This window comes from Macaca thibetana, chromosome 11 (genome assembly GCF_024542745.1).
Source record: "Macaca thibetana thibetana isolate TM-01 chromosome 11, ASM2454274v1, whole genome shotgun sequence".
NCBI lineage: Eukaryota > Metazoa > Chordata > Mammalia > Primates > Cercopithecidae > Macaca > Macaca thibetana.
The window spans coordinates 115,527,627-115,549,743 of record NC_065588.1 but is presented as its reverse complement, the minus strand read 5'-3'; the positions used below and the strand labels follow the sequence as shown (position 1 = coordinate 115,549,743).

Genomic DNA, 22,117 nt, shown 5'->3' with positions numbered 1-22,117 from the left:
TGTCTCATGTCTCCCTAAAATGTATAAACCAAACTGTGCTCTGACCACCTTAGGCACGTGTCGTCAGGACCTCCTGAGGCTGTCATGGGCGCGAGTCCTCAACCTTGGCAAAATAAACTTTCTAAATTAACTGGCACCTGTCTCAAATTTTCGGGTTTCACAAACACATGGAGACTCCCAGACGGTGGTGCCCAGGGAGGGCATGGAAGTTCTGCACCCCTACCCTTACCTTGCCGTATACAGTTCTTCATCTGAATCCTTTGCAATATCCTTTATAATACATTGGTAAATGTACGTAAGTGTTTCCCTGAGTTCTGTGAGCCACTCCAGCAAATTAATCAAATCCAAAGTGGGGGTTGGGGAACCCCAACTTGAAACCGATCTGCCAGAAGTTCCAAACTTGCAACTGGTTTGTGTGTGTAGAGAGGCAGTCTTGGGGACTGAGCCCTCAACCTGTGGGATACGATACTATCTCCAGGTAGATGGTGTCAGAACTGAATTAGAGGACACCCAACCGGTGTCTGCGGCTTGGTATGTGGGGAAACTGCCGCCCCACATTTGGTCACAGAAGCCTTCTGTGTTGATGGTTGTTGTGGTGTGAGAGTAGATGAAAAACTAAGCTTGAGTTTGAGAAGAGTTTTCCCCTACACATCACCTAAAATTAACCGTCACAGTCACACTCTGAAGTGGGTGGGTTACGATGTCAAGCTGTACATTTAGGGGGAGAAAACAATTTAACCCCTAACATGCTAAAGTGGCCACTTCCAAGCTGCTCCAGGAAGAGTGTGGGGTGTCCTGTAACCCCGAACCCAGAGGAATACTATGATGGATAGATAAAAGCGAAGCATTTCATTGCTTTTATCTGCTCAACATCTGTCTCCCTTTTCCTGGGTACACACCCTGACTTTTCTTTGAGGACTCACCCCATGATGCCTTAGCCCATATGGTTCAGATAGAATTGGTCCCACCCCAGATACAAGATAGGGTATACTTGCTGGGCACTGTGGCTCACGCCTGTAATCCCAGCACTTTGGGAGGCCTAGCGGGCGGATTACTTGAGGTCAGGAGATCCAGACCAATCTGGCCAACTTGGTGAGACTCTGTCTTTACTAAAAATACAAAAACATTAGCCGGGGTGATGGTGCAGGCACCTGTAATCGCAGCTACTTGGGAGGCTGAGATGGAAAGATCACTTGAACCCTGGAGGTGGAGGTTGCAGCGAGCCATGATCCTGCCACTGCACTCCTGCCTGGGCGACAGAGCCGGACTCCATCTCAAAAAAACAAAAACAAAAACAAAAACAAAAACAAAAACAAAAACAAAAAAATTGGGCACATGACCCAGGTCTAGCCAATCAGCATATTTCCTCCTCCAGCCACAGTGATTGGTTCCCTATGGGCACATGACCAAAGCTGAGCGAATGAGACTTAATTCTAGGAGCTGATAGGTTGGAAGCTTAGGAGGGCTGGGGACCATTTCTCCCATGAGAAAGAAGCCAGCGACCTGGAGGCAAACAGGTGAGAGATGTAGAGAGAGACCGAGCCCACTGACATGGTTATAGCCCCGGAATTGAGCTGTGCCTGAAGGTAACTTTAATGGTGGACTTTTCAGTTACAATACAGTCCCTTTTTGGTTTAATGCCAGTTCGATGTGGGATTAAGTGATTTGTAACCCAAAGTGTTCTAATCAATGTAATCATGCCTCCTTCTCCCTCCTGTTTGTGTACCTCGGTCATTCCAGGGAGCCGCCAGTAGGAAAACTTCACCAAGGAAAAGAGAATTTCTTTCAGCCTTCCTGCATTGTCTCAGAAGAGCCTGTTTCAAAGTCCCAGTGGAGATGCCTGTAATTGGCCAATGAGAGCCAGCAGCCGGGTTGGGGATGCGTGCCAATAAATAACTCAAGCAGGCAAAACTCTTGGGGTTTTATAATTATGTGAAAAGACCTAAGATTTCTGTAAGCCAGGGGTCAGCAAATTAAAATTCTCCCAGGAGCTAAGGGCTTCTGAATGCCTGTTTCTGATAATCTTGTTTATGTCCTGGGGTAAATAAATCTGTCTTTTGTTCTGTGTTATTCAACTCTCAGCACTGTTTGTAATTAAAGGGGTGGAGGGTGGAGAAATGAGTGAGTTCTTTAATGGGCTCTGTTCTGGGTCACATGGAGTAAGAAAGAAAAGGCCCTCGTGAGTAGGGGTTGGGGTGGCCTGCTCTGCCCTGGGAAATGGTGATAAAACACTGGGCAGCTGTTGATTAAGTGCGAAAGGGGAGGAAATCCATCATCATTAGTGTAATCAATGAGCACAGGCCGGGTCCCCACTCGCTTGCGCTAGGGTTCCCCTGAGATATGGAAAGAAGCAGACAGAATGTCTAGTTTCAGACGTCCCCTCATGTCAAGAATCTCCAGGCAGAAGGGTCACTCATCCTCTCCTTTCCCTCACCTGCAGCTCTGGGGGTTGAGGAAAGGACAAAATAGAGCAAACAGAATCCTTCCAGATGGTCAGATAGTCCTGGTTTATAACAGGGTATGATAGAATTAGGTTAATGAACACAAATAATAGCAATAACAGATACCACAGCTAACACATGTTGAGACAGGCACTGTGTTAAGTGCAATATACACATGATTTCTTTGTTTTTCTTTTTTCTTTCTTCTTTTTTTTTTTTTTTTTTTTTTTTGAGACAGGGTCTCGCTCTGTCTCCCAGGCTGGAGTACAGTGGCAAGATCTCGGCTCACTGCAACCTCCGCCTCCCAGGTTCAAGCTATTCTCCTGCCTCAGCCTTCTGAGTAGCTGGGACTACAGGCACATGCTACCATGCCCAGCTAATTTTTGTATTTTTAGTAGAGACAAGTTTTCACCATGTTGGCCAGGCTAGTCTCGAACTCATGGCCTCAAGTGATCCGCCCACCTTGGCCTCCCAAAGTGCTGGGATTATGGGTGTGAGCCACCACACCTGGCCTATACCTGATTTCTTTTAATACTCTCAAGAATTGCTTGTTACAGGCACAGTAACCTGAATTTTATGGATGAAGAAATGGAGACCCATTTCCTTATGGATGAAGAAATGAAGAGAAGTTAAGCAACTTTCCAGAGGCCCCCCGGCGGGTAAGTGATGAAGCCGGCCCTCATATCCGAGTTCCTGACTACAAAACTGCACTCCTCTCAACTGCATCGTGCCGCCTGCATGCTTTCCTGCAGCTTTCCTCTGCCCTTTGTAGCTTTTCTACCCTTCCACCTAGTCTTGTCTCTCTGAGTCTCAGGGTTTTTTGTTGTTGTTGTTGTTGTTTTTAATCTGTAAAATGGGGATAACAGCACTTTTTTTGTAGCAGGGTGCTTGGATGCCAGCAACAGAAATAGACTTTGGTTAATGTAAGCAAACATAGAATGTAGAAATGAGCCATCAAGCCATGAAAAGATGTGGAGGAAACTTAATGAAATGCACATTGCTAAGAGGAAGAAGTCAACCGAAAAGGCCACACATGGTATGATTTCAGGGACGTGATATTTTGCAAAAGGCAAAACGATGGGGACAATAAAAGGATTAGGGGTTGTTAGGTGTTAGGACGGAGGAAGGGATGAGTAGGTGGGATTTTCAGGGCAGCAAAACGACTCTGTATGAGACTGTACTGGTGGGCACATGTTCTTACAGACTTTGGGTGATGATGTGTCAGTGTAGGTTCATTGGTTGTAACAATTGGACTGCGCTGGTGGGGGATGTTGACAGTGGGGGAGAATGTTGGAGGAGGGAGATATACGGGAAATCTGTATCTTCCTCTCAATTTTGTTGTGAATTTAAAACCGCTCTAAACAATACAGTCTATTTTTTTAGAAACAAAATATATTGAAAGGATCATGGGGAGCTCATGGATTTCTGGCCTCTTTTGAGCCTATGGAGGGAGGCAGGTCCAGCTCCTACCAAGAACTGCCCAGTGGGGGATTCTCCTCCTACAGAGGAAGGGTGTTCAGATGCTGAGTACAAAAAATATCCCCCCAACCCCATCCCAATAAGGTTTTGTGGTGATGGATGTTTTCAGTGCCAGACCTGACACACAGTAAAAGCCCAGTAAATGGTAATTATTCTTATTCTTATTAATAAGAATATCCAGGAAGAGGCTGCTCAGCCTGTCTCCATGCCTGTGGTAGAAATTCTAGGCCACTTTTCCTGTGGGATGATTAGACTTCCTTTATGAACAGAGACACAAACCAAGCCAGCACACCCTCAGGACAGAAGGATGCTGGCACGTGTGCAGATTGGTCACTAAAGCGTGTCCTAAATTATGAAGAAATCAAAACAGATTGCATCTAATTTCTCACTGTTCCAAGCAAGAAATTACCTTTTTAAGTGGAACACCATGACTTTCAAGCTGTTTGCAAACACAGGTTTTTTTTTGGAGTGTTTTGTCTTGGGCTTGGATTGGCTTTCTTAAGTGGCTTGTTTGTTTCTGTGGGGTTAACTGGGTTTTCAGAGAGAAGAGGCACAAGAATCCACTTCTCTCACTGCTTCTTCATGCTGTTAGGAGCCTGGTGGGTCCCATTTCTCTTACAGGGTGTTGAGTGGGTTATGATAGGCAAAACACAGGCTTTGGAGCTACACAAATCTGGGTTCGAATCCTGACTCTACTGTTTACTGCTGTACAGTAATTCCCCCTTATCTGCGGTTTCACTTTTCCCAGTTTCAGTTACCTGTGGTCCACTGCTGTCTGAACAGAGATGAATACATTACAGTGAGATATTTAGAAGAGAGATAGACCATATTCACATAACTTATTGCGGTACATTGTTATAATTGTTCTATTTTATTATTAGTTACTGTGGTTAATCTCTTACTGTGCCAAATTTATAAACTAAACTTTATTATAGGTTTGTTTCATAGGAAAAAAATATATATATATACAGGGCTCAGTAGTATCCATGGTTTCAGGCATCTGCTAGGCGTTGGGAATAAGGAGAGACTCCTGTATAGCCTTGGGTGATTCACTTGGCCTCTGTGAGCTCTGTTTTCTCATCTTAAAAATGGGATAATCATTATTTACTTCCTAGGGACTGTAGTGTCTTGCAGTAGCTGTTGCTTTTTCCTTGGGCTAATGCCAGCCTGCATAACACCATGTTATGAATTAGAACAATTGTAGCAGATGTACCTGGGGCCAGAGTTTATGGCTTGCTCCATAAACAGGGCACAGGCAGGATTTTATTCCTTCCTTATCCACTCAGCTGGTGCCCTTGTGCAGCATGCAACCTGCACAACTGTTCGTGGTGGCCCTGATTTTTAAATGACTATTAAGCTTCTCAAACCTTTCTTTTATTGGTAGACACAGACCCCTTGGTCAGAAGGATGGGAATATAGCTGAATTCTGACCAAATTACCTGACAACAGTGATTGGCCCAAAGAATGGCCATACGACCAAACAGTCCAATCAGAGTTTTCCCCTGGGACTGATAAACACATGTTGGGAAAAGTTAGCACTCTATGCCTGGGAAAACAGCAACCATATTCCTCTTCGTATGGGAGAGGCCTGTTTGTAGTATGAGTGTCTTAATCTGTTTTGTGTTGCTATAACAATACCACAGACCAGGTAATTTATAAAGAAAAGAAACGTATTTCTTACAGTTCTGGAGGCTGAGAAGTCCAAGGTAGTGGGGCCTACATCTGGAGAGGGCCTTTGTGCTGTGTCATCCCATGAAAGAAGGGTAATTAAGTGCAAGAGCAAGAGGGACTGGAACTTGCTAAAATAAAGTCACTCTCAGCTGGGTGCAGTGGCTCACGCCTGTAATCCCAGTACTTTGGGAGGCCAAGGTGGGCGGATCACGAGGTCAGGAGATCGAGACCAGCCTGGCCAACATGGTGAAACCCCGTCTCTACTAAAAATACAAAAATTAGCCGGGCGTGGTGGCGCTCACCTGTAGTCCCAGGTACTCGGGAGGCTGAGGCAGGAGAATCGCTTGAACCTGGGAGGCAGAGGTTGCAACGAGCTGAGGTTGCACCGCTGCACTCCAACCTGGCAATAGAGCGAGACTCCATCACAAGAAACAAAAACAATAAAAACCAAACAAACCAAAAAAACAAAGCCACTCTTGAAATAACAACCTTAATCCATTCATGAGGCCAGAGCCCTCATGACCCAATTACCTCTTGTTAGGCCCCACCTCCCAACATGGTTGCGTTTGAGATGAAGTTTCCAACACGTGAACTTTGGGGGTTACCTTCAAACCACAGCAAAGAGGAAATGAGAGATCAGCATGCAAATACACACAGAGATAAGAGAAAGAGAAGTCTGCTGGAACCCGCCACTGGTGTCAGTCCTAAAGCTCTTCCTGTGATTTTTAAGCTCGAACTCAGTTCTCCTCTCAGTTACATGAGCCAAAACACACCCTTTTTGCTTGAGCTAGTGTGAGTTGGCTGTCTGACGCTTGTAACCAAAACTGTCCTGATAACTGGGGAGTTGCTGTAAGATGTGTTAGGTATGGAAAATCCTTTGCTCAAAGTGGCACTCCAGTACAAGAAAAAAAAATAACTGGGCCTGGTGGCAGGTGGCTGTAATCCAAGCTACTTGGGAGGCTGAGGCAGGAGAATCGTTTGAACCCAGGAGGCAGAGGTTGCAGTGAGCCGAGATCACACCACTGCACTCCAGCCTGGGATGACACAGCAAGACTCCGTCTCAAATAAAATAAAATAAAATAAAATAAATCAAAGTGGCACTTCACAAATAATAGCTGTGTTATTGCCACACTGTACCACATGGGAGTCCCACCAGTTTGCTTCTTTGGAGTGAAAGGAGGACATGTTTCATTAGATTTGGGATATCAGATATGCCAGTAGCCCTTGATTTCGTGCCATGGCGGACATCAGTAATCCATTAGCAGAAAACATTAATTCATAAAGGCTATGGTGTATGTTTGTTTGTTTGTTTTTGAGACGGAGTCTCGCTCTGTCCCCCAGGCTGGAGTGTAGTGGCATGATCTCGGCTCACTGCAACCTTTGCCTCCTGATTCAAGCGATTCTTCTGCCTCAGCCTCCCGAGTAGCTGGGATGACAGGCACCAGCCACCATGCCTGGCTAATTTTTGTATTTTTAGTAAAGACGGGATTTCACCATGCTGGCCAGGCTGGTCTTGAACTCCTGACCTTAAGTAATCTGCCTGCCTCGGCCTCCCAAAGTGCTGGGATTACAGGTGAGCCACCATGCCTGGCCGGTGTTTTTAACTTCTTGCGGTTTGATTGTTTTTGCTCTACCTGGGAATGGTCTCAGGGTCTTTCCTACTAAGTGCTATAGGCAGTTGCTACTAATGATTTGGAAATGAGATAGGAGATGAAACCAGACATTTTGATTTTTGGCAATTTTTGACAAAATCCATTGCAGTCCATTTTTTAAGGCTCTAACTCATGGAAGCATGCCTACACAGGTGAGACAATGTTGCTTTAAATTAATGCCAGAAGATAAGGTACTCAGAATAGCACCACAGCAGCCTAAATGGCTAATGAAGTTTGGCAGAAGGTTTTTATGAGCATGTGTAGAGCATCTGGGTCAGACAGCAAGCAAATTCCCAAAGACACAGGAAAAGATTAGCTGGACTCCACTTCCTCGTAATCTTTTGGGGCTGGGGAGAGGGTGTTGGTGAATATTCCATCCAGAGGAAGACTTTTTGGTGGAATAGAAAAAGAAGAAAATAAATTTGAACTAAAAGGAGAGTGTAAAAAATTTCAGAAGTAACACAAAAATGAAGAATGAACACAAAGCTTTAAAAAAGTCCTCCTAATTAATTTTTCCCATTTTCATTTCCCAGAGGTAATCTATAGTGAGATGTGTGTCTTTCAAGATCTCAGTGCCACAAGTAATACATGCTCAACATAGAAAAATCAGAAAAATCAGATAAGCAAACAGAAAGATAAAGTTTCCACAGCTTGGAGATAACCAGGGAGAACATGCTGATGTATTTCCTTTCCGCTGTGTGTGTGTTTGTATGTGTGCATGTGTGTGTGTATGTTTTCAGAAGAAATATTTATCGAATACCTATCGTCATGTGACCAGCCTTCTCGGAAAAAAAGGATGAGCAAAATCCTATCTTGGCTGCTAGGTCTCAGTGACTGGTTGTTGCAAATAGCTGTGGCCTTTTCTTCACCATTCCAGGGTCTGCTCGGCTTTGTTTTGCCAATGGAACAGTGAGGATGGTGTAGAAGACTCCTAAGAGGGATGGATCATCTCCAGTGTGCACATTTCCTATGACAAAGTCCTGTGTAAAGGGCCCCCAAGAACTCTAGGATATAGTTCCTATTGCACAGATGAGGAGACTGAGGCTCCGGGAGATGAAGTCACTTGCCCAAGATCACCTAGCTCATAAGGGGCAGAGCTACTATGCTGCTTTTCCTGCGATAGCCCTCTTAGGAGTAGGCCAACCTGAGAAGTGGGGTGAGCTCACAGTTGCAAGATGGTAGGAGGGATGGCATGGCACAGGGGTTCAGAAAAAGCCTTCGGAGTTTGATAAATCTGGATTTGAATCTTGACTATGCAGCTTCCAAGTCCCAAACCTCATTTAGCTCATCTGTGAAATGGGGGATCATTAACCTATTTACCTCACAGAGTGAAGGTTAAACGGGCTCATGTATGTGAAATGCCTATAAGAGCTCGGGACAAGGTAAATTGCTCGGTAAGTGTTACTGGCTGTTTCTGGAAAACCATGATTTAGGGAGACATATCTTCCTGGTGGGATTAGGTGACACCTGTTCCTTCCAGGGACTGTGGCTCTGTTTCTGATTGACTTGGGCATGGGTTGCTGGCCCCATTGTTCCTGGGACTTTAGAAAAAAACAAAACTTGCTCCATAACCCCACAGGCTTCTCTTGTTGCAGTGACACTGGAACTGGGGAACTGGGGAGGAGGTGGGACTATGGGGATGATTTCCCTGAGGAACCTCCTAGGTGGGCCTGACTCACTTGCTTCCCTGGCATTCTAAGCACGCTCTGAATTCCAGAACTCTCCTGCATTCTGGCTTTGTGCTGTCTTCACCCCTTTACCCTTTCTCTGAAATTCTTTTCCTCTCTTCTCTCTGCTTACCTGATTGGAACCCTTCTAGTGCCTGGCACAGAGTCTAACACTCAGTCGATGATGGCTGAAGATTGAATGAATGATGGAAACATTAAAGGCCTGGCAGATAGAGCGAGCTGGGGAATGTCGAGGAAGGCACTTCTCTGGGTCAGTTACCATCTCGGTATGAAAAGCATAATGATACCACCAAACTTTTGGGTTATCGGGAGGATTAAATATAGACTCTATGTAAGGCGCCTAGCACAGTGCTCAGTAAGTGATATCTGCAATGGTTGTTCCTGCTCACCTCTCCTTTTTCCTTTTTTGGGGACTTTCCACACAAGAAATCCAGTTTTCCATGTGTGGTGACTTGATGGAGTCAGAAAAGAGAAAGATACTCTTTTCTGTTCTGATTCCTGCCCCAGTCCTGATGCCTAATGCATGATATTTAGACACCTCTACCTGCAGTTTCTTCACCCTCGCCGTCCTGTCTTGCTTCCTTTCAGCCTTGTCTCTAACTACGGCCACTCACAAGCCCTGCGACGGGTCCCTCCACTCCCCCCAAAACACTCTCCTCTCTCCTATGTCTTCTGTAACTTACAGAGTTCCAGAAGGGTTAAACAGGAAAAACACAGCAGGACTCCGTAGCTACCCTGGGTGGGGCATTTGATCAGAATTCATGAAAAGTGTCATAGAGTCGCTTCCTTCGGCTCAGCAGAGCAAATCTGATCAAGCTCAGCCTGGACATAATGTTGACCAGCAGCTGGGAAGGACAGGCCCACTGATTTCCTTCACTGGTACAGTGGGGATTGATGAAAGTGGCCATGTAAGTAAGCTGAGTTCTCTGGCCACTCATCCGTCTTCAGAGCATTCCTACGTGTGAAGACAGTGTTTTTAGATCACTTTACGGATCCATTTTACAGATTGAGCAACTGAATCTCAGATAAATTAATGAGTAGAAAACTGATTTGGAGGAAACTGGCATGAAACAAAAGGGGCAGCTATTTTCTTTGACGTTTTGGAAATGTGTGAAAATGCTACACTTGCCCTATAGGGAACTGGGATGCCAAATTTGATTTTAGATACAAAGCTCACATGTCACACAAGATTACTTTTCTCAGGACCCACTTGGGGCAGAGCTAGAGCATGAGGAGACAGCAGAAAGGAAAAGAAAGGAATCTTCTTATCCGATAATGAAAAAGTATTTTTAGCTCTGACTATGTTTACAGACTGTGTAACTAAGGATTCGTGCCAAAATTGGGAGATGTCTTCGGTGTGTAAATGATCTGGCAATGTTTGCAGTAAATTCAGTAAGAGAACCAGAGCCGTCTGAACATAACTGAGGAACTGAGAGGATGTTAAAGGAAAATAAGGATGATGATGATGATGGTGATAATTACTATTTTTCTGGGGGCCAGTTACCATAATCAGCATATTAAATTTAAATTTAGTTCTGCTTCTCCAAAACTTGAAGGTAGGTATTTTTATTTCCGTGTTTCAGATGAGGAAATTGAACTTCAGAGAGGTGAGGTGACCTGCCTGAGGTCACACGCTAGTAAGTGACAGAGTTGCAATTCAAACCCTAATTTATATGAGCTTAAAGCCCACTCACCTTCTGTTGTATTACCCAGGCCTTGGGTTAGGTCCTAGGGAGTCAAAGATGAGTTGAGACACAGTCCCTGCCCTCAAGGAGCTCTGTGTTTTACAGAAAAAGGAGCTAGCTCAGCTAAAGAGTTCCCTATTGAAGTGTGTATCAGGTATAAATAAAACAGCTCATCTCCATTGCCCTTGGGTAAAGAAAGAAACCGGTGAATGCCTAGGTTGTGTGTGGGTATCCCTTCGTCTTAGTTCTGACTTTATTTTTTTGGCATCTGCATGAGGCGTCCCAGGGCAGTTTCCCTAAACCCCGGAGGAACAGAAGCTCTACCTGCGTCTGTACTGTGCCTGGGACCTGAGCTCTGGGTGAGCGGTCCTCTTTGCATGATGATGCTGGTGCAGGCGGCAGACAGTCTTGACTCTCACCCCAACTTCCCTCCCCAACCCACCGTGATGTTTAGCTTCAGAAAGACAAATCAGCAAATCTCCTTCTCAAATTGCCGTCCAACGGGGAAAAGAAAGATGCTCTTCCAGGAGCCAGCATCATGATCACAACATGTGCAGTTTTCCTGTGGCTGACGACCCAGCGGTGGTGCTGTGGAGGGCCCCTCATGCTCCACTCTGGTTTATAGACCTTGCTCCCAGCCACTCATTTCCTCCTCCTAGCCTGTCCAGCCCAGGGCTGATAACCAAGAGCAACCCTCTTGGCATTTAGCTCTGAAAGTCTGGTTTAACCTTCACCTGCACAAGCAGCTCATAATAACAAGAGCAACCACTTAGTGAGTGCCTTTTGGAGGCTTTCCATGTACAATGCCTATTGGATGTTTTCTCTAAATAGCCCGTATATTGAAAGAGCAGAGATGTAGGATACAATCATAAAGCTACTTTTGTTGCCCCCTCCCCTATTGTGTAATCCCAGGACCAGTCCCCTCTGCCTCTGAATGAATGTCAGCCAGGCCCCTTTGTTACATATTTGTTATTTGTAGGTAATAAAAATGTCATTGGCATCTGTGGTCCCCCACACCACTTTAGTTCAGTGATTAATGTGTCCAGTCCAGCGCAGGGTCATGCCTCTGACTTCATTTGCTCAGACTTGCTGCAGGCAGAAGCTGCAGTGGGAAATGGATACCGTCAGCTACGTGAGTTTTCTCTAAGAGAGTGGTAATTTTGCCCTCCCATCTCTTCCCCAGCCAGGCTGCCCTTGTCCCTTTAAGGTTGGTGAGGGCACAGTGGGAAGAGACAAGGGGTAGAAAAAGGTCCGGCTTAGCTGGGACTGCTGCTGTGAGCTGGGTCCTGCAGGATGCCACTCTCTCATGGTGAGTTCGTGTGAACTTTGGAACTCTGTCTCCATTGGCTTCGAAACACAAGATCTTTGTAGGGATTAGAAAAAAAGGGATCAGACACAGCCTCATGTATGCTCAGCTTGGCAAATGGATGCTGTCTTGTGCAAGTTAGAAAAAGCCTTTCCCTTTCTCTAGGTTTCTGTAAGCCCGCATGGGCATGTACATCCTAAGAGCGGAACATGGCTGGATGTCTGCAACACTCTTGAGCGAGAGCTTTTGTTCAGTGCACTGAGGACACGTCCATCTTCAGGGATGCTGTATGCAGGTCTCTTACCTGTAGTTCTCCGCACTGGAGCTGCACGAGCTTCACATTCCAACTGTCCAGTCATGCATGACATCCCCTTCACAGAGGCTCATCATGCGTGCGAAGATCAGGCAAAACATCTTTCAAATATCCCTAGGTCAGCTTGCTTGTACACACTCTCTCTCTATCTCCTGCCCCCCACAGAAAACACTGGCCTTTGGTGGAAGTGCGGCTGCTTGCCAGATTGAAGCCCTCTTCAGCTATCCCTGGGCCCCTTGGATTTCTCAGGTGCAAGTCAGACTGTAGTCCACAGGGTTCCCCAATCACTGGGGGACAGAAATCAAGCTCTCCAAGACCTCTCTGCAGAATCCCTTTCATCAGGCTTCAGGTGGGAGGAGTGCACCCCTGCTGTCCCCCGAGAGATGACAGTTGGCCTTTCTGCATTGATATGGTGAATCCTGATGGGGCACTGACCACTTCTGCTGGTGTTCAAATGGGACACATTGTCTCAGTTTGGACTGAGTCCTGTAAAACAGCCATCCCCAAACTTTTTGGCACCAGGGACTGGCTTTGTGGAAGAGAATTTTTCCACAGACCGGGTCGGGGGATGGTTTTGGGATGATTCAAGCACATGACATTGATTGTGCACTTTATTTCTATCATTACATTTTAATATATAATGAAATAATTATATGACTCACCATAATGTAGAGCCCGTGGGAGCCCTGAGTTTGTTTTCCTACAACTAGACGGTCTGATCTGGGGGTGATGGGAGACAGTGACAGATCATCTGGCCCTGGATTCTCATAAGGAGCGTGCAACCTAGGTCCCTCGCATGCACAGTTCACAATAGGGGTTGTGTGCCTATGAGAATCGGATGTTGCGCTGAGCTGACAGGAGGCAGCACTCCGGCAGTGATGAGAGGGATGTGGAGCAGCTGTAAATATAGAGGAAGCTTTGCTCGCTGTCTGCCTGCCCACCTCCTGCTGTGTGTCCCTGCTCCTAACACGCTGTGGCCTAGGGCTTGGGGACCCCTGCTTTAAGAAAGCCAAGAACAAAACAGTAAATGCCAACTCATCCAATGCTCCAAAGTGAGGTGCAAGACTCTCAACATGACCAGCAAAGGAGGTGGCCAGAACTTGTTTCATGTGCCTTTAGCCTTTCCTCTAATTTGAGGACATAAAAGAGTCCATGTTGAAGCGTGGAGAGGGGAGAAAATTGGAAGGGAGATTTTTTAGATAGAATTGATGGAGTTCTGTGCCATGTTCTCTCCCAAAACTGGCAGTAGAAGTGGTCAGTGCCCCATCAGAATTTATCATAGCAACCCTGAAAGGCCAACTGTCATCTCTCAGTATCGCCATCTCTTGGGGGCTTTCTCTGAAGATGAGGAAGACCAGTCTGCCCATTCCCAAGGAGACCAGAAGTGCCAGGGAATTAACATCCTCCGGGAGAAGCCATCAGCCAATGACTGATGGGAGTTGGTATATAAAGCTCCCAGATCCCTCACTGCTGAGTTGGAAGAACATTGAGGCATGTATTCTGCATGCTTTGCAGAGTCCCTAGGAAGTTATTTTTGATGCCCATCAAAATGGTATTTGGCTTGATTTTAAAAACCTTTTATTGTTTTTTTCTCTTCTCTGACTCTTTTCCCCCATTATATGGTTTGACTCTGTGTCCCCACCCAGATCTCATCTTGAATTGTACTCTCATAATTCCCATGTGTTGTGGGACAGACCTGGTGGGAGACAATTGAATCATGGGGACAGTTTCCTTCATACTGTTCTCATGGTAGGGGGTAAGTCTCATGAGAACTGATGGTTTTATAAGGTGTTTCTGCTTTCAGTTCTGCCTCATTTTCTCTTGCTGCCACCATGTAAGAAGTGCCTTTGGCCTTCCGCCATGATTGTGAGGCCTCCCCAGCCACGTGGAACTATGATTCCATTAAACCTATTTTTCTTCCCAGTCTCAGGTATGTCTTTATCAGCAGCGTGAAAACAGACTAATACATTTCACTCCTCTCCCATCACTTCCCAAATAAAGTACTTTACTCACATCCTGATCTCAGGGTCCCTGATATGTTCTGGCTGTGTCCCCACCCAAATCTCATCTTGAATTGTAGTTCCCATATAGGAGGGAACTGGTGGGAGGTAATTGCATCAAGGAGGTGGTTACCCTCATACTGTTCTCATGATAGTGGGTGAGTTCTCACAAGATCTGATGGTTTTGTAAGGGGCTTCCCCCTTTGCTCAGCACTCACTTCTCTTAGCTGCCGCCATGTAAGACATGCCTGTTTCACCTTCCACCATGATTGTAATTCCCCTGAGGCCTTTCCAGTCATGAGGAACTGTGAGTCAATTAAACCTCTTTCCTTTATAAATTACCCAGTCTTGGGTATTTCTTCATAGCAGTGTGAGAATGGATGAATACAATCCCTTTCTGGTGGAACTCAAACTAAGACAAAGCCCTGTTATTCAGATAATACCTTTATTCCTAGCACATCTCTAATCCTTTCCTAACTTTGCAAAATGGGTTTCTTTCTTTCTCCACTGAGGAAGCAGAGGATCCATATGACTCCACAAATATACTCTTTTCCTCACACCACTCTGCTCCCCAGCAGCTGTAAGCCATTCCAGCCAGCAGAATACAATTCTTTAACTGGCCACCCATAGCCTCTGTTTAATCTAGCACTTTCTTGATGTTCAGAACCTTGGTTCTGAATCATGTGCTCAGTGCTATTCCTCACTCTCTGCTGCATCCTGCTTTTGATACCCGCAACGTCTAGTTTCTGTTAGCCCTCTGGATGCAACGCTGGATGCTGTCTCCCTGGCCCTTGACTTTGACTCACCACCCAGCTCCACTGCCCTAGACTTGTCTTGACAAATGCTCTTCCTAGTTGGACTGAGTTCCAGGACTCCTGGTCTCGATGCTATCCGCTATGGATGATGTTCTGGTTGGTTCATATCATGGCTGTCCCTCTGTGCCCTAACAATTCCTATCCTCAGCTGGAGCAAAATGAATTTTTATCCATTGCTTAAAATTTGAAAGCACATCCAGGAAGTTGCGCGTACTAGCTGAGCAAGCCGAGTGCATATTGGGAGAACTTGGACACCACTGCTGGGAATTGGCTAAGTGGGAAGATTTTAATTGTTCCCAGGCTTGTCGCATCCACCTAATTTTCTCTAATGAGCACACACAAAGCAACAAGGAGAGGTGCGGGGTTGGATGGCAATTCAGTGCCTCATAATGCCAGATGAATTGCGGTGCCTGCTCCACAGTATTGCATTTGCTGATGTCTGGGAGACAGTCTCCATGGATGCTAATTCAATTATGCTGAAACATAGAAGGAAATTGTCAGCCAAATTGCTGCCACGCTGCCGAGCTGTACCTCGTTCATGTCTCCCGTGCTGTTTTCTGCTGATTCAGCAGCACACAGAGGCTGGTCTAGTCTGAGAATGACCAGGGGCTGTGTTCCATTTGGTATGGTTCTTCAGGCAGACTTCCCATCTTAGACTTCCAAATAGAGAATCTATTCCTTATTAAACTTTTCCTTTCCTCCTTTCACTCGGGCGACACCTCTTGTTGCTTATTCATCGTCAACAACAAAAATATATGATAAGCTTAAGAGAACTATATTGTTCGACTAGTAAATCTTGGCTAAGCATCAGTTAAAGACTGAGAACACAGCAGGGAACAAAAATGGGCATAAATCCATGCCTTTAGGAGTTTACGGTCCTGTCTCACTTTCCAAGGAGGGAAGATTATTGAGTCAGTTTCAAGGCTTTCTTTGCTTTCTAGAATCTGGATAATGGATAAATGTGAAAACTCAAAAGAGATAGAAAGGCTCAGTCGATTCATAGGAGAAACTGCTGCATGGGAAGAGAAGACTAGGGAACACAAGCCAGGGGGCATGGCTAGATTTGGAGATTTTAGGGAGTTTATAAAAGAGAAGAGAAGAATGTACTGGAGCGTTTTGTGGGGAACACAATGAGATGGAAGTGCATTTCAAGCTTTGCTCTATTGTATGAATGGAATGCCTCTGTGCTCTGTGATATTTTTTAAGAGACTTCAGCAATTGCAGTTTTTTTTTTTTTCTTTTTTAGACAGAGTCTTGTTCTGTCGCCCAGGCTGGAGTGCAGTGGTGCAATCTCGGCTCACTGCATCTTCTGCCTCCCAGGTTCAAGCGATTCTCCTACCTTAGCCTCCTGAGTAGCTGGGATTACAGGCACGCACCACCATGGCTACCTAATTTTTGTATGTTTAGTAGAGACAGGGTTTCACCGTGTTGGTCAGGCTGCTCTTGAACTCCTGGTGTCATGATCCACCCACCTCAGCCTCCCAAAGTGCTGGGATTATAGGCGTGAGCCACTGCACCTGGCTGTAATTGCAGTTTTAAACTTGTTTTTTTTTTTAAAAAAATCAATTGGTCAACAAATATTTATTGAATGCCTACTATGTTCCAGGTACAAGACAGTTGCAATCTTTTCCTTATCTGGCATGTCATTCCAGGGGAAACAGGACTGAATACATGATAAGTACACATATGAGAAGGATGGAACTTCATCCAGGAAGGCAGAGAAGCCTTGGCTGAGCAAATGAGATTTCTGTTGAGCTCTGAAGGATTAGGAGTTTGTCAGGTAAAGAGACATGGGTGGGGAGTACGGACAGTTTCAGATACAGGTAATGACTTTTGAGAGGGATTCATGGAATGAAAGAATCCAGTTTATTGGCCAAAGCTGTCCCATCAAAAGTAACAATGCTGTGAACTTCTCCACCAGACTCTTCTCAATATCTAGTTTCTAGTTTCAGTGAAATTGAATATTCTCGGGTGAGTTCCTATAATGTGGGCCTGAATCTATCTTGCTCCCAACCTCTGCAGCTGATTCTACCCCTGCCGCTATTGTCAAGAAAACAAGTTGAGATAAAGCTGATGGTAGATGGGGCAGCGGGCGGAAATTGCTTTTCAGACTGACTGTCTGGCTGCCAGAACGGAGGTTTCTTTGAATAAGGTTCTGTGCTATGTGGCTTCAAGGCTTTATATTTATTCGGCACGTACTGTGTGCCCAGTTCTGCGTCAAGTCCAAGGAAACAAAAATGAATAGAAGACGTGGTTTGGTTCTGCTAACATCTGTCACAACTGTAAAAAAGGCTTTCACAGTGTCTTAATGCCCTGAGACTATGACAGTGTTACTTGGTAGGTGACTTCCAGAGCCCCTTGGGGAGGTCAGACCGACCTGAGTTGGAATATAGGCTGTACCTAATAACAGCTGTGTGACTTTAGGTGAGTTAATTCTCCTGTGTTTAAGTTTTTCATCTGTTAAAATGAGGATTATAACACCCGCCTGAAGTACTGTAGTGAGGCTTAGAGATAGCCTGTGTGTCACTCACCTGGCGAATAAGCGGGATTCTGTAGAGTGTGAGAAGATACCCTCACTGTTTTCTCCACTGTCCATTGGCAAGGCCCTGGGGAGCCGAAGCTTTCTCTGCCCATGGGTAAAATTTTGAGGAGCCCCCATCACTTTGCTGGCTATTCCTGGATAATAAAATGTCCTGAAGTCATTTTTCTCACAGAATAGTTCTGTGTCAGTAATTAAAATGCCTGCTCTTAAGTAATGGTTAAAACTCCGAGTTTCATTTAAAGTTAAACCTTCTTTCAAGCAAACCAACTTTTTTTTAACAAAAGACATTTCTGAAATAATTGGAGAAATTTGAACAGTAACTGAATAGTAGATGAAATTAAGGTGTACTTAATTGAATAATGGTACATATGATATGTGGATATTTACACTGAATTACTAAAGATGAAGTAATGTGTCTGAGATTTGCTTTTCAAAAACTAGTGGTTTGGGGGTAAAGGGTTGGGGTATAGGTGAAAAAAGAACCATCATGTTTATCTTATTATTTTTTGTTATCCTATCCCCTACTTTTACAAATGCTTGAAAATGTGTACAATAAAAGTTTGAAAAAGATTTAAAGCATCTTTCCTCCACAATCTTATATAATTCGCATGTTGTATAGTACATAAGTCTAGTGGGTATTGTTTATGTCATATACATTGTCAATCTATGTATTTATTATAACAATTCTTTGGCTGATGGCAGTGGCCTGTTGTTTTAATAAAATCAGTATATTTTATTATACTGGTAGATAAACTTCTGTGATAACCCCCTAATTATCTTCTACTCCTGGTATTCACATCCTGCGTAATCATGTCCCCTTGGGGCTGGACCTAGTGATTTTGTTCTGATGAATAGAATAGTAAAAATGATGGAATGTCACTTCCAATATTAGATTATAAAAGACTATCTTTTATCTGGCACTACCTCTCTCCAGCTTTTCTCTCTTGCTTATTCTGAAGAAACAAGCTGCCTTGTTGTGAATTACCCTGTGGAGAGACCCACATGTTAAGGAACTGGGAGCATGACCACTGGCCAACAGCCCTAGAGTGATTGAATCTTTCCAACAACCACTTGCATGAGCTTGGAAGAGGATTATTCCCCATTCAAACCTTCAGCTGAGACTGCAGCCCTGACGATACCTTGATTGCAACCTGGTGAGAGATCCTGAGCCAGTGGACTCAGCTCAGCTGTGCCTGGATTCCTGACCCACAGAAACTGTCAGATAATAAATGTTTTAAACTACCAAGTTTTGGGGAAATATGTTATGCAGTAATAGACAACAAATAGATTATATAATGACAAACTTCAGATAAATGGAGGTAAAGTTCTTGGAGTGGGTACTTTTTTTTCTAGTTCAAACAAAGAAGTAGTATCAGTGTGGGTTAGCAGTAGCCCTGGTTGCCCCTCTGTCAGCTCAGATGTTGGGGGAGGGGGTTGTCGTTGGCTTCCCTGGGTCCTCACCTTTGCTCTGATTGCTAGCCAAAGGCCCAAGGGAGCAGAGGGAGGAGAGGTGAGGGCAGATAAGGGCTCTCTTGACCAGTAGTGTCACAGTTTGGCATTGGTGCTCTCTGCCTGGCAGGTATTTAAAGTTCCTTCAGGTTTGGCAAGTGATCAAAGCTGAGTCAATTCTTTGAAGTGTATTGTGGATTCTTTGAGGTCCCCGTTAGTGGTGTCCACGCTGCATAGTCCCCCAGTTGTTCACCTGAGAACTGTGTTCAGGTGGGGATTCTTCAGTTCCCCTCCTGTGGTGCCTCTTTCCCAGATCCCATGCCAGGTGGTAGCTGTCAGTACCTCTTTCTACTCCTTTTAGGTAGGATGCTTCTAAGACACCTCCATTCCAGTTTCTGCACATCTGCTTGACTCCTGGGAAGCTCATGCATCCTTGGCACCTGGATCAGGGTAAGTCCTGCTTCTAGTGCTATCCTCAGTCCTCCTCCTGAGATCTCGATAGTCTCCAGCCGTGGTCTGACTAATCTATACATTTTTCAGGTCTCAATCAGATGCCAGTCTCCCCAGACTTAGGGAATTCACAGCAAACTAGAGATATTTCCTGTAAGTTCCTCTCACCAGGCAAGGCTGTGGTCAGAAGTCATTGCCTCTCTCCTCTTCCAAGGCGACTGAGACTAATTTCATACTGGATTACTTTCTCCAGAAAAATCCTCTCCCCAGTTTCCAGCTTCAGTCTTTTCAGAGATGGCCGTTGGACCAAGAGTCAGAAAACTGTTTCCATTTAGACCCTTTGCAAGGTTAGAAATGTCAGGTATTTGAACATTTCCTTTTGTTTTTGGCCCGTGGAGCCTCAGCTGAAACCAAGACCCAAACGTTCCATTTTAGCATCCTGTTATATGCATACAGCTGCTGTTCAACCCATGGTGCTTTGTTACTTTTACGTTGTTGTGGGAGATTTACCGCACTGATGGACCTCATCAATGGTGTCTCTGGATCCACACTCTTTGCCATGACTTGTTAGCCCCTCTCATCAAGGGTTGAAGTCTATTTCCCAATCCTTGGATTTGGGCTAGTCTTGGGATTGCTTTGACCAACAGAATGCGGCGGAAAGAACATTATACCTTTTCTGAGCCTGGAAACAAGAGACCCTGCATGATTTGGGCCTGTCTCTTGGAGTTCTCCTGCTGTTCCGTGAATAAACCCGTGGGTAGAATGACAGACCATGTGAATAAGAGCAGGATCAGCTCAGTTGTCCCAGATATGTGAGACAGCCCCACCAAGATCGGCAGAGCCACTTAGCCTGACCACAGAGACATGTGCAAACCCCGCCAAGCTCAGCTCAGATGATCAGAGCTGCCCAACTGACCCACTGACTTGTGAGTGAAAATAGTCAATTGTTACCGTGTACTACTGGGGCTTTGTGGTTGGTTGTTATGCAGCATTATGGTAACCGATACATTGTACTGGGTAGCTAAGGAGGGAGTGTTTTTTGAGCAGAGGACCCTCTCAAATATCAGGTGACAAAACTGACTGCTGGCTTGGCCTTGTCATCCATGCACATCCCTTCCGGAGGAAGACTGTTTTTCTTTTCCTTAGGCACCCTCAGCTTCAGCCTGATAGATTCCTCCTGGGCTTGTCAAAACTTTCCAGAATGCAATACGGCAAACAGGGATTCCTCTGGCAGCTTGTTAGGATAATTGAAATGTGGGTGGAAGCTCATTAAGCTCCCCTTTGTCAACATTCTTCCTTCCAGGCCTGGAGAAGCTGTGAGTTCTGTCACATCCCATTAGCTCTATGTCTGGGTGGTTTCCGCACCTTTCCAGGCAAATCAAACACACGGGATCCACGTTCAAGGGAGAAATAAATTTATTCCCATGGAGAGGGGTGTGTTTACGGAAATGGAGAGACATGTGCACATCAGGCTGGGGTGGATGATGAGAAAGAGAATGAGAAGATCTAAGAATGCTTTGGAAGTATAATATATACAGCAGATTGCTGCTCTATGTATTAAAAATCTAGCATTTGAAGTCTGTTCTGAACATCCTCAAGTTCCCTTCTATTCCTACCTCAGCGGGCCCCCTACAAAACGCTATCTTTATGGAAAAGATTTTGGAGTCAAAAAGACTTTTGTTCGAATCCCAACTGGGCCATAGAAATAATACTAGTAATAATGTGAACTTGTATGGAGCATGTTTTGTTTGCCAGGCTCTGTGCTGTGAGTTTTACATAGAAATAATCTCATTTAATCGTAGACAGGAATCTCCCTAAGATCAGGGGTGATGCTTGTTTTTTTTTATTTTAGATTTTTGAGACAAGGTTTTGTTCTGTTGCCCAGACTGGATTGTAGTGGTGTGATCATGGCTCACTGCAGCCTTGACCTCCCAGGCTCAAGCGATCCTCCTGCATCAGCCTCTCGAGTAGCTGAGACTAGAGGTGTGTGCTACCACACCTGGCTACTTTTTTTAAAAATTTTATTTATTTATTTATTTATTTATTTATTTATTTATTTATTTTTGAGACAGAGTTTCGCTCTTGTTGCCCTGGCTGGAGTGCAATGCTGTGATCTCGGCTCACCACAACCTCTGCCTCCCAGGTGTGAGCGATTCTCCTGCCTCAGGCTCCCACGTAGCTGGGATTACAAGTATGTGCCACCATGTTCAGCTAATTTTGTATTTTTAGTACAGATGGGATTTCTCCATGTTGGTCAGGCTGGTCTCAAACTGCCGACCTCACGTGATCCACCCGCCTCGGCCTCCCAAATTGCTGGAATTACAGGCATGAGCCACCACGTCTGGCCACCTGGCTAATTTTTTATATTTTAGGGAGATGGGGCTTCACTATGTTGCCCAGACTGGTCTCAAACTCCTGGGCTCAAGTGATCCTCCCACTCTGGCCTCCCAAAGCGCTGGGATTACAGGGATGAGCCACCATGTCCAGCTGTGATGCCCATTTTGGTTTCCGGTGTAGATCCAGTACACAGCACAATTTTTTGCATTAGATGTTCAATAAGTGTTTAGTGAACAAATGAATGAATGACAATCCTGTGAGGTGGAGCTAACTACTCTTTAAGATAAAG

The 22,117-nt window shown here is 45.1% G+C and overlaps 1 long non-coding RNA gene across 1 annotated transcript; it reads left to right on the top strand.

Annotated features, from left to right (window-relative positions):
• Positions 1-1,471: 1,471 nt before the first annotated feature.
• Positions 1,472-20,445, top strand: LOC126930737 (uncharacterized). Its single transcript, XR_007717675.1, has 4 exons — positions 1,472-1,517; positions 2,680-3,100; positions 18,527-19,491; positions 19,582-20,445. It is a non-coding gene; the product is annotated as an uncharacterized LOC126930737 (long non-coding RNA).
• The last annotated feature ends 1,672 nt before the right edge of the window (positions 20,446-22,117 follow it).